The sequence below is a fragment of the Lepidochelys kempii genome, chromosome 17 (genome assembly GCF_965140285.1).
Source record: "Lepidochelys kempii isolate rLepKem1 chromosome 17, rLepKem1.hap1, whole genome shotgun sequence".
NCBI classification, from domain to species: Eukaryota; Metazoa; Chordata; order Testudines; family Cheloniidae; genus Lepidochelys; species Lepidochelys kempii.
In genome coordinates this window covers 9,408,534-9,421,253 of record NC_136396.1, presented here as the reverse complement: position 1 = coordinate 9,421,253, position 12,720 = coordinate 9,408,534, and positions in this window count along the sequence as shown.

Here is a 12,720-nt window from a genome sequence, read left to right as displayed (position 1 = left end):
CTGGACTAGATGACCTCTAGAGGTCCCTTCCAGTCCTACGATTCTATGATTCTGTAACAAGAGAGCCTCACAGTGAGGGTGCAGTGGATTTAGATATTGGCCTGCAGCTCTCTTACAGCTTTTTTTCACTCCTTGTCTCATCCAGCTGAAATTTCAGACCTCCAGCTTTCTCTCTAAGCACTAACAGCCCTGCCCCTTCCTATGAGCTCACCCAGAGAAGAAGCTAGAACATATCAGTCAGTACTAAAGTCACAAGGTCCAGCTGGTCTTTCTCTCCCTTAAAATCTTTCCTCTAATTGGCCCCAGTTGTACTGTAAACAAGCAAGGAAACAGCATCTCAAGGAAAGGATGACTTTGAATGATACTTGTGAGAGCCAGGACATGACAGATTAGTCATCCAGAACAGTTCAAGTATTATTTTATGGTGTTTAAGTCACTTAGACTGTACATTACTTCTGATGTTCATGATAAATGGCATCCATTTAGCACTGCAGCACAAACCCTGCATTGCAAGTGACCGTAATATCTGTGAAAGCCACTGCATGCTAAAAATGTAGATAGATAGAATGACCTCATTCCTATGCAGTATTGACAGACACTTATGCTAGCAGTCATGGTGGTCAAATGAATTATAATCAAGCTCTGATGAAGATTTTATATTTTATACCAGTAAAACAAAATGACACACTCAAAACTAATTAATGTATTTCCATGTACAATAAGTGATGTACAAATCAACTCCACATTGAACAAGAATTCTACTCCAATAGCCTCCTTTTATTACATTCGTGCTCATACGAAGTGTATTGATAATGCATTGCTTCTTTAAAATATCATTAACCCTGTCGGTAGTGCCTCTGTGAAAAGGGCTTGCTTTGTATCCAAATGAGCTTTCAACAGCAAAGGAAATGCTTTTAAACTCCAGCATTTATAATTTGACTGTGTGAAATCATTTGTTGTTATAACTTTAATTAGCCCTCTAAATCCTTTCCTGATCAGACTTTACGGGATAAAAAGTTATAGTGTGAATATTTAGCCCATGATCCTGTAACTTCCCTAAGACATAATCCGTCATTATGTGGTTGCTGTTAATGCAGTTTGTTCATTTTGCTTGCTTTGTTCATATTTGATAGATCCTATTTCAGCCAGTGGCAAATTGAAAGGCAAACAATAAAGTAGCAAATCCCTGGTTTAATCTTTTGGAGAAAGTTCATTTTGAAATCTATCCAGCACATTTCAGCTAGATAAATAATGTAAATGGCATGGAAAGAATGCAACAACACAATTCTTTTATCAAATAAAGGAAAATAAATGCTGAGCGTTCTCCTTTCCTTTGGTTAATTCAAACCAGATTTTAGTGGCCTCTAATGCCCTCTACTGGACATATCTGTTAGAGCAATGTCCTCAGCAGAAATACGTGGAGCAAAATGGTGTAAGAGCATCAGAAGTATATTAATGTAGAACAAGGTGCTCTAATATTGCCAGGCAGACTACATATCTTTCATTGAGAGTTAGTCAGCATTTCCATGAAACTCCATTTTTAAGGAGTTTGTAACCCAGAGGTATTAATTCACCTCTTACCAGAACTTGGCAGAAAAGTCTCTAAAACAAGAGCATTTTATATCTTTCTCTATTTCTGTTTTTATTTTAACATCATTCCATTGAAGTTTGGTTTCACTTAGGGAAGATCAGGGAAATATTTATGCCATTTGGCAGATCTGACAAATGTCCCACACTGTAGGGCCTCCAGTTAAAGAAATCCAGGCAGGACTCATGCATGCTAGAGAGATCACATTTCTGTTTCATTAGCAGATAAACAGGAACCATTAAGGAGTCAGTTGGCCGGTTTGAACCTTTGCAGGGATTTGTGAAAACTAATTGGTAAGAAAGAGGCAATGCAGGGAATAGGAAGAAGAGATGCTGAAGAAAAGAACAGGTACCTTTGTGGGAGGAAGAGAGACAACAGGAGAAAAAGAGAGAATGGGAGGCAGATAATTGAGTTGCAAATAAAAGGTACAGAAAAAGGAAATGAATAGCTGTGGAGAAAACCCACATCCTCTGGAAACAAGCCTAGGAAAGTGCTGTCTCCGGAAGAGCTGACTCAGGAATTAGAAAGAGCAGGAGGGAAAGCAGAGGCCCAGATTTCTGAGCCTAATGTAGGAAAAATAGAGAAAGAAATTGAAAGTAAAAGGATAAAAGGAAATCAGAAAGGAAGGAATTGCCTCCTGCTTAATGGCTTGTCTACATGGAGAATTTTACTGTCCTAATTATATCCATAGTTATAACAGTATAACACCCCAAGTGGACGCTCTTATTCCAAAATAAAGCACAGAGCTGGAGAGTCAAAAGTCAGGGTGGGTTCTGCTATAGCTTTTTCTCCCCAAATCATTTTCCCCCTCTGTGCCTCAGTTTTCTCACCTGGTTGGTTCTCTTCTTGCCCAGACCAAGAGCAAAAGTACTGGAATATCTCAAGAATAGTTATTCAGGTGGCTTTTCTGGTTTGACTGAAAGCAGCAAGGCCTAAATATTTCATGAGAGCCTGTTCCCATAGATAGTTTTTCCAGCTCAATCTGTCAGACTCGAGAGGTTCATGTAAAGCTCAGATAAGCAGCTAAACCAAAATCTGAACTTTTTGTGGTTTGTCCATTGTTAGAGCAAAACAAATCCCTGCAAAGACACAGTCGTCTGTCTAAAACAATATTAATACGTGTATAAAATCCTTCTGCTTCTAGTAGCCCCCGGTACTAGGTCGTGGGTTTAGATTCAGGTAGTTGTTTCCTCTTTGGAGGACACAGGGCATTGTTTTTTGGCAAAAAGGAGGAAAACCTAGAGAATGAAGACGAAGAAAGACAGAGAGACATGAGTAGGGAAAGAGAAATACAGGAGTGAAAAGGGGAGAAAGAAACATACACACTCACTCTCTCGGGCCAGATCTTCAACTTGCGGTTTCCTTTTTAATACCCCATTGATAATAATACCTAGCTCTTATTTAGCACTTTTCATCAGTCAATCTTAAAGCGCTTTACAAAAGAGGTCAGTATCATTATTCCCATTTTACTGGTGGGCAAACTGAGGCACAGAGAGGCAAAGTGACTCGCCCAAGGTCACCCAGCCAGTGGTAGAGCTGGGAACAGAACCCAGATCTCTCAAGTACAGTCCTCTATCCATTAGGCTATACTGCTACTACAGAGATCTATCATTTGGGACATTTAAAACCAAACAGAACTGAGCATACTGTATGGAGTAATACCATAATTGCAGTGGAATGGACTAGATGGCCACGGAGATTTTTGTATCTCTTTAATTCTATGTTCAAAATTAAGGGAAGAGATCCTTCATTTTTGTATTATAGTTGAAGGGTCTCTCTCAATTTAAATTTTAAACAATTTAAATTCAGGGCCAAACCAAACTTTTAGAACACCTCTGAGCCAAATTCTGCCACCCATCCACATACTGAATAGTGCCTTGCTCCACAAGGCTTCAAAGTGACTTCAGCGGGACTGCCCAAGGAGTGAGGTCCTGCATTACTGAACTTGAGGAAGGGTATCAGTAACTAGCCCTACAAGAAGAAAAGGAGTACTTGTGGCACCTTAGAGACTAACAAATTTATTTGAGCACAAGCTTTCGTGAGCTACAGCTTATGCTCAAATAAATTTGTTAGTCTCTAAGGTGCCACAAGTACTCCTTTTCTTTTTGCAGATACAGACTAACATGGCTGCTACTCTGAAACCTGTCATTATGCGTAGCCCTACAAGAGTTTTTTTTTAACTTTTTAACAAACAATCCTGGCTGAAATCTGGGCCCCACTGAATCAACGGGAGTTTTGTGTTCTCTTCTTTAGAGGCTGCATGACATATCAATTTCCCATGAGTCCAAGCAGTTCCTGAGCATTACCCAGTGGTGAGACAGCTGTGATCTGAGCCAAGCCCTGTCCCTGTGATCTCAGGGAAGTCACGGAGGGCCTGATTTTCAGAGGTGCTAACCACCTATGACTTCAGTAAAAATCAGTAGGAGTTGTGAGGGCTCAGTACCTCTGAAAATCAGATCTCCATCCTCTTCAGCTTCCCATATTCAAAATGGGAATCTTAAGAGGGTACTTACTCACCTATCCCACAGGAACGCTGCGAAGGTTAATTCATGCTTGTAAAATGCTTTAGATATGAACATTTCTCATTTGTTTTATTATTGTTTTATTATTAATTATTATTATTTTATTCTTGGCATAGACTGCTTCTTGTGCCCTGTGTGTAAAGTGAACCTTTTAAAGTGCAAAACTCCATATAAGCTCATATTCAGATAAACAATTAGATACGGTTCCCCCAGTGCCCAGTCACTGACTGTTCTTTGGGTATCATATGATGCACCATCAAGCCACTTAAGAAGATCCATAAGAAAACAAATAAATATACCATATATGTGTAATTTAAAAAACCCAGACATTAGAGGGCATCTCTGGGGTTAATGGATCAAAATGAGAACTCAACACAATGGTCTATATTTGTTTCCCCCAAATCTTTTTTTTTCAACACATACTCTGAGCAAATGTAATGCACTCTAATGCAAAGGAATCAATAGGCTTCACACCACAGCTACCTTCTTACACATAAACAAATAAATAATACACAAAGTAGTGCACTTACAAGACCAATATTAAGCTTCATAATTTGTATAAATCAGAATGCTTACTGCATTTCTTGAAGGACAGCACAACCAACTGCACAGGTGATAACTGTTTTATTCTTAAACCATGTAAATCATTATTTTTTTACAAAACCCACTTTATTGATTTTCCACTTTTTATAAAACATTTGCTTCTTGCAACATTAGCCTGAAACTGTAGCACACGGTTGCTGAATCAGTTTCCCATATACAGTATAATCCTTCATTTTCTAAATCTGTATTACAAGAGTTTTTGAACATATACCTTGATGTCCAATCACTTACATGTAAAACTACATTATTAATTATTATTATATATTACCGTAGCACCTAGAGGTTAGATCATAGCCCCACTGAGCATTACAGATGAGACAGGCCCTGCCCCAGACAATTTACCACCTAACTAAAGAAGACAGATGAAGGGTGGGAGAAAGGAAGTATATTAATTGAACCCCTATATCTTTATTCATAATCTTTGTCATACCTTTCAATGGTGCCTTATTTTAGACCTAAATGTACCTTTGTTACACACAAACCTGGTTTCTCCATGTTATTATTATATGTTATTTACATCACAGACACAGAATAATGAAATCTATACAATTATTTATTCTACAGAATGTATTTACTATTATTTTTCCAGTGCTTCCCCATTTGAGTTTTTGTTCCACATTTGGGCATTGGCAAATTAAACCATGGCCCCATTTAGCTGATTGAATTGCTCATCCCCCATTCTGTTTGATTAATCTCATGCACAGTGTGGGCCAGCTTCTACTCTCAATAGAGTTTACATAGTGTAAACCCAGTGTTACTGCAGATTTACAGTGGTGAAACTCAGAGCTGAATCTGGTCAATGGATCTCAAACTTGATTCGTTTGTCTCTAAATATTTAATCTAATGATGCATGTGAAAAAATGATATTTCATGTTCATGCAGAGTAGAGAATAATAACTTGTTTAATGCTACATAAATGAGGAAAAAGCTTTCCCTTGCTTGGCAACACTTCTTTCAAACTGTGTTCTGTAGAACCTTAGTAATTCGCATAAATGACAGAGATCTATTGCAGATTAACAAATGTTGCAAATTAGCAAGTAAGTGAACAAACAGGATTAGAAAGAAGCTAAGGGCAAAGCATCCCAAAATGACCTGTTCAATTATTTTGACAAGTGCAGTTTCATTTTTCTTATAATATTTCACAGCATATTAAATGTATCGTAGTGTAATGGCCTGATCAAATTCCCATTGGCTTTAATGGAGCTGGATCCGGCTCTAAATACACACTTTTGGGAAAAAAAAGAGCAGTAATATGTGGCCTCTTGGCGCCAGAGTGATTCTGTCTTCAGTGAGAAGTGGAGTTAGATTCCCTCCTCACTTTCCTCCACCGTGAGAATTAGCAGGTTTGTGGTTACAGAAATGAGAATTAGCAAGGTTTGGTGTATTTACATTTGAAACATTCTAAAAACCTGCCTTGTGGCAGTCCATCTAATTCTGCAGCCTGTCCCAGAAAATAAATGGTTTATGGGCATTGATCGTAGAAATCTGGCCATGTTTTAAAAAAAGAAATAAAGTCTGTTACACTCTTTAGTTCTTCACTGCACACTCGTCAACTTTAAAACTTACATTCAAGGAACAGTTGTGCATCAGTTTGTATCTTTATTTCACGAGAATTTTAACTTGGCTCTTGTATGAAAGTACATTATTGTGGGCCTCTGTCTTTTTTAGAAGCAAAACAAATTAACATGCCCAAGAAGGAAATTGAAAGTGGATGTTTGTCTGGTTATCTGCAGAGCCTACTTTCCTGAGTCAGAAAGAGTAAACAATTGGCCGGCTACTGTAATAACTGGGTTTGGAAAAGAATTTGTATACGTTCCATGACATGTTTTCAGTTTACTAGAGTTCTGCAGGGAAGATTTTAGCAAATGTTCAATTAAAATAATTTAGTTATTTTTAAAATAATAGCAAGTGGACAAGAGAGACTAGTACAGTAAATTCCTGTATCTATATTAGATGTTGTGGTTTGTTTTGTAATTAATTACAGAAAGGAAAGAGGCTTAGTAGTTTCTAAGTGATCACTAAACCTCCATTCTATGTTTTCTATAAGTAATGGGAGTTTAGTAATGTGTTCTCCCCACCTCTTTCTCTCTTTCTCAGGTGCAGTTGACCCATTAAAACAACCCCATCTCAAGAAAGCTCACATTAATTCCATAATAAGGTACATAATTGAATATTTGTATGCACAGAGATAATCTTGAAAAAGTAATGGCACTTAAGACTTATCTGTATTGCTACATTTTATATTAGGTCCATATATAGGTTAGGGGTTTGTTACAGGAGTGGGTGGGTGAGATTCTGTGGTCTGCATTGTGCAGGAGGTCGGACTGGATGATCATAATGGTCCCTTCTGACCTTAAAGTCTATATTGCACTAGACCAAATTTACTTTTGCTACACTGGTGCAATTCCATTGACTTCCAATGTGACAGAGATGTCCCAATGAGATAGCATTCTGTGATCCAGGAATCTACTTTAAATATGGTGGGTGGGTGAGTGGGAGTGTGTGTGTGTATAAAATGCTTTCAATGTCTCAGAAGAATAACAAAGTGAGAATAATTTTGCTATTTAATACCTTTTTACAAATAAAATACTGACATGGTTATGCGACTAGCTGCATATCTGCCTCCTTTTTTGGTCTCTCTGAGTGCACCCACTTTCAATAGTTAGGCCTCTTGCCTTTATCTGTGTTGTGGTGGAATCTCATGATTCTTCCTCTCAAGTGTAGGTCAACCCCTCATCACCCTGCAGGTCTGATTAGGTTTTGGGAACTTGTGTTTCTTCCCTTCAGGAAATGAAAAGGAGTACTTGTGGCACCTTAGAGACTAAGCAATTTATTTGAGCATAAGCTTTCGTGAGCTACAGCTCACTTCATCGGATGCATACTGTGGAAACTGCAGAAGACATTATATACACAGAGACCATAAAACAATACCTCCTCCCACCCCACTCTCCTGCTGGTAATAGCTTACCTAAAGTGATCACTCTCCTTACAATGTGTATCATAATCAAGTTGGGCCATTTCCAGCACAAATCCAGGTTTTCTCACCCTCCGCCCCCCTACACACAAACTCACTCTCCTGCTGGTAATAGCCCATCCAAAGTGACCACTCTCTTTACAATGTGTATGATAATCAAGGTGAGCCATTTCCAGCACAAATCCAGGTTTTCTCACCCGCCCCCCCTTCCAAAAACCACACACACAAACTGACTCTCCTGCTGGTAATAGCTTATTCAAAGTGACCACTCTCCCAAAGGTAAAGGAGTACTTGTGGCACCTTAGAGAATATAGACTAACTTTGCGAATACAGACTAACACAGCTGTTACTCTGAAACCTTCAGGAAATGGTAATCAGTGATATTGACCAATTGCCTTCTTAACCAAAGTGGGGGTTTTTTAGCAGTCAGAATAAAGCATTAGAGAAAACAGCATTTTAAAACAATGAGCAGCTTACATGCATATTTAGTTTTATCTAATCTTATGCTTCACTATAAGATAAATTAGATAGGCTTTCCTCTTAAGTGACAAGAAGTCACAGAGCCAACTCCCACTCTCTTAGACAGCCAAGATCTCTGTGTGTCTATGTCCTTGTCTTCACTACTAAAAAAAGGGCTGTTTTCTTACTTTGGGGTAAGTAATGTGCATGAGCTATTTTGAGGTAAAAACACAAGGAAGACCAGGCACTTCAGTGGTATCATGAGGTAAATTAGGTGAGGTCAGCACTATGCGTCCGCCTGGGGTTGACCCCAGCTAGTCTACCCTGTGGCAATACTAAAGTGCCTTGTCTTCATTATGTTTTACCTCAGGATAGCTCACTCACGTTAGTTACCCTGAAGTAGAAAAACAAACAACAAACCCACCTTTTTTTAAGAAGTGAAGACAAGACCTATGGGTCTCTCTCTTGTTCTGTCTGACCCACCTTGTTCAATCTGGTTGTGGTGCTGCTCATGAGAGAGAACTAGAGCTATAAGGTTACTTGCTCTGGCACTGTCTCTTAAAAACACTTAAGTGTAAACTGTTGAGTGACTATTAGAAAGTGCCCCCTTCTGACCCTTGGTTCTGCTACCCAGACAGACACCTAGGGTGAAAAAATTCACACCACAGTACAGAAACCCCATGAAGGAGACAGACCAGATGCAGTATTAATAATTATGAAAGAGCACCTCTACACTACACAAAATACATTTTCTTGAGCTGTGAATATGGAATCCAAATCTTCCCATGATGAGGATCTCAGATGTAAGTCTTTCCCCGTATCATATTTATTTTTCTGGTAACCTCTTTATAGTATGAATACCCCTGTAAAAGATCTGATGAACACTTTTCCAATAACTATTATTTTATCTTTCCCAGGCTTCAACTCATGGCACTTTATCCAATAAATTCTGAACTGACTTTTCTGCTGGATTAGTTTCAATCTGATACCCAGAGTGGATTTGCTTATTTTCTTACCAATTCGACTCCATTACTTCCTGTCTTTGTTTTCAGTCAGATCTCTGGTCCATAAGTGTATGTGCCTACAGGAGCCTGGGTAGTTAGTAACATGAGAAGAATTATTTTGCCAGAGGAATGGTGAGGTACCTTTTCTTTTCCTCCCTCTGATCTAAGGTTCTGAAATTCAGGGGCAGAATTCAACCCTGATGCACAGAGGTGCAGTTCAACAATGGAATTTCACCTGAGTATACCCAGGATGAATTTGGTCCTATATCACTTCTAAACGAAGGATTTCATTTTGCTCTCAGTTCCAGGGCCATATTGTATTCAGTGCACTGGCAATATAGGGGAAGAGTGAAGTTCTGAGTTTTGAATGTCCTGTAAAGGTAGGGGAAACTGCTGGACATTTTATGGTTTAGAACCACAACCTAAGTGATATAGCTGTTAACCACTAGTTTGCCATATAGGAAAATTTACAAATGAATTTAGCATCCTTTGGGAGATAAAAACCTTGAGGCTTCCAAGTTTAAGTCTAGGGTGATTTATTATTTACCTGTGATATAGCAAATAGACTTTTTGCTGTAATATCCTGGATCATTTTCCTTCAAAAGTGCTGCTCTCTTCTACTACAGAGACTTAGCTTAGGTAGACAAATTTCCTTACTCGTTGTGACTCTGACAAACCAGCTCAAATCAAAGCCATAGGCCAATTCACTTGTTTGTGAATATCAAAGAAATGTGAAGTGGGCTAGTAGGCATAGGCCAGTTCACTTGTTAGAATAGAACAAAGGGGATGTTATCACATTACATTTAGGTGACATATGCCCCAGTAATTATATTTACACTAAATTTAACAGTTGGTTATTATTGCCTTATATTATATATCCCAAGAGTTAATTAACTCTAGATCAAAAGTGTATGTTAGTAAGAATATACTTGATGTGTAAACTACATGAAAACTAATGAAAGATTGTTTGGATTGCTGTAACTAAATGCATTGCGTATATCTCTGTAATTGGATTGCCCATCAAACGGGACTAGAGCCTTGGAACTGTAAACGAAGAAACATGCTAACTTCTCAGCATTGGTCATTGTGTTCAGTAATGGGAAATCCACAGACCCAATCTGTGTTTAGTGAACAGAGGAAAAGCCCATGTTGTGATGGAGACACTTGCCAGATTGCTTTCCAGAGTACACAGCTATAAGAATGGATCCAGGGATCAATCCTGTATCTCTGAATTGTTTTGGATTCTAACAGGGTGGAATACTGAACAACTGGACAGAGATCTCCAGATTATTTTAAGTAACTTTGAGAGATTTATGGACTTACAAACTTTGACTCACATGTTAAGGTACTGTACCTGCTTTAACCTCTCAATAACTCTCATTTCTTTTCTTAGCTAATAAACCTTTAGTTAGTTTACTAGAGAAATTGTCTATCATTATTGCTTTTGGTGTGAGATGGAGAGTATCCATTGACCTGGGGTAAGTGACCAACCCTTTAGGGTTGGGAGTTACCTAATGTAATGTGATATTTGGTATAAGGGACCATTATCACCCAAAGTCCAGTTTGTCTGGGTGGCAAGATGCGCTGGAGAGCCCAAGAAGACTGTTTGTGACTCCACGGTGAGACTAATATAGTAACCCAGAAGTACACATTTGTTACTGGCTTGGTGAAATCTAATTACAGAATATACCACTAGTTTGGGGTTTCTGCCCTGTTTTCTGACAGTCTGACCTCAGATTGGCACTCTCAGTTGTGAGCTACTTCAGACAGCGTGACATTAGTCAAACAAAATATTTGTGATGAATGTGGGTTCTTTACTCACCTTAATGAGCCACATAAAATGCAGGGAGATTAGAGAATGACAAAAGGGGTAATATTACTCTAAATTCCATTGTCAGTAAACCGCGAGGCTCTCAGATATGACAGTAAAGGGTCCATATAAATACCTAAGATAGATAAATAGGGCATACATCATTGTGTAAAATCCTGTTGCATGTTAGACTCAAGGTGTCACTTAGATTTGGAGATGTGAACAATTTCCCCATAGTTTATGGTCAGAAGATATTAAGATAATAAAAACTTTGGTTAATAATGTGTTTTCATATATGAATGAAAAATTTAAAATTAAACCATTTAATAGATATCCTTCCACCTTGAACAGTGATTCATAGTATGTCTGCCCTTTTTTTATTCTTGTTTTTTTATTTTCCCCTCTCTCCATTTTTCTTCTTGGTCTCTGCAGGGTGAATAGCAGCAATAATTTATACATGGGAAGGCTGCAGAGGTAAATTGACCAGGGAGCTAGTTTCCCTCTCCATAATCTCCATGTATAAAAGTTTCTACTTTTGCTGCAGGTTAGTCAGGTTCCTTCTGGCCTTATAAAGGAGGTGTCTGTCTGTGAAGAGAAACTGACTACAGGGAATATGTGCTAACTCAGGGGTGGGCAAACTATGGCCTGCAGGCCGCTTCCAGACCGTCAGACCTCTTAATCTGGGCCTTGAGCTCCTGCTAGGGAGCGGGCTCAGGGGCTTGCCCTGCTCCGCCGCTCCAGCCAGAGAGTGGGGTGGGGGCATCTTTCCATGTGCCTCCTGGAAGCAGCAGCATGTCCCTCCTCCAGCTCCTATGCGTAGGGGCAGCCGGCCTGGGGGCTCTGCACGTATGTTGTCCATGCCCCAAGCACAGCCCCCCACAGCTCCTACTGGCCACGTCCACGTAGAAGTCGGAGTGGGGGACATGCCACTGCTTCCGGGAGCTGTGGGGGTGGCATCTGCAGATGGGGCAGTGCACCGAGCCGCCTGGCTGCTCCTCCGCGTAGGAGCCAGAGGTGGGACATGTCGCTGCTTCTGGGAGCTGCTTGAGGTAAGCACCAACTGGGGCCTGCACCCTGACCCCCCCCCGCACCTCAACCTCCTCCCCTAACCATGATCCCCCTCCCTCCGTCTGAACCCCTTGGTCTCAGCCCAGAGCATTCTCCTGCACCCCAAACCCCGCATCCCTAGCCCCACCCCAGAACCCGCATCCCCAGCCCGAGCCCTCGTGCCCCCACAACCCTCTGCCCCATCCCAGAGCCCCCTCCCATACCCTGGACTCCTCATTTCTGGCCCCACCCCAGGCCCCACTCCCAGTCACAGTCCACACCCCCTCCTGCACCCCAGTCCCCAATTTTGTGAGCATTCATGGCCCACCATAAAATTTCCATACCCAGATGTGGCCCTCCAGCCAAAAAGTTTGCCCACCCCTGTGCTAACTACTTATGCTAAACAATCTGTTCCACCTTGCATTATGCTGCGATGCTCAGAGTAGCTTTCCCAGACCTGAAGAAGAGCTCTGTGTGGCTCAAAAGCGTCTCTCTCACCAACAGAAGTTGATCCAATAAAAGATATTACCTCACCCACCTTGCCTCTCTACCTGGAGATTAGTCAGTAGCCATGTACTAATTTGCTTGTCACAGTAAGATGCTCCTTTAGTGTTGGATACAGGTTTGGCAGAATGAGTGCCTGGGATTAGTTAATTTCATTTCTTCAGCCAGTTCTTTCCATGTGGCACCAGCTGCAAAAGAACTGCTAGTCC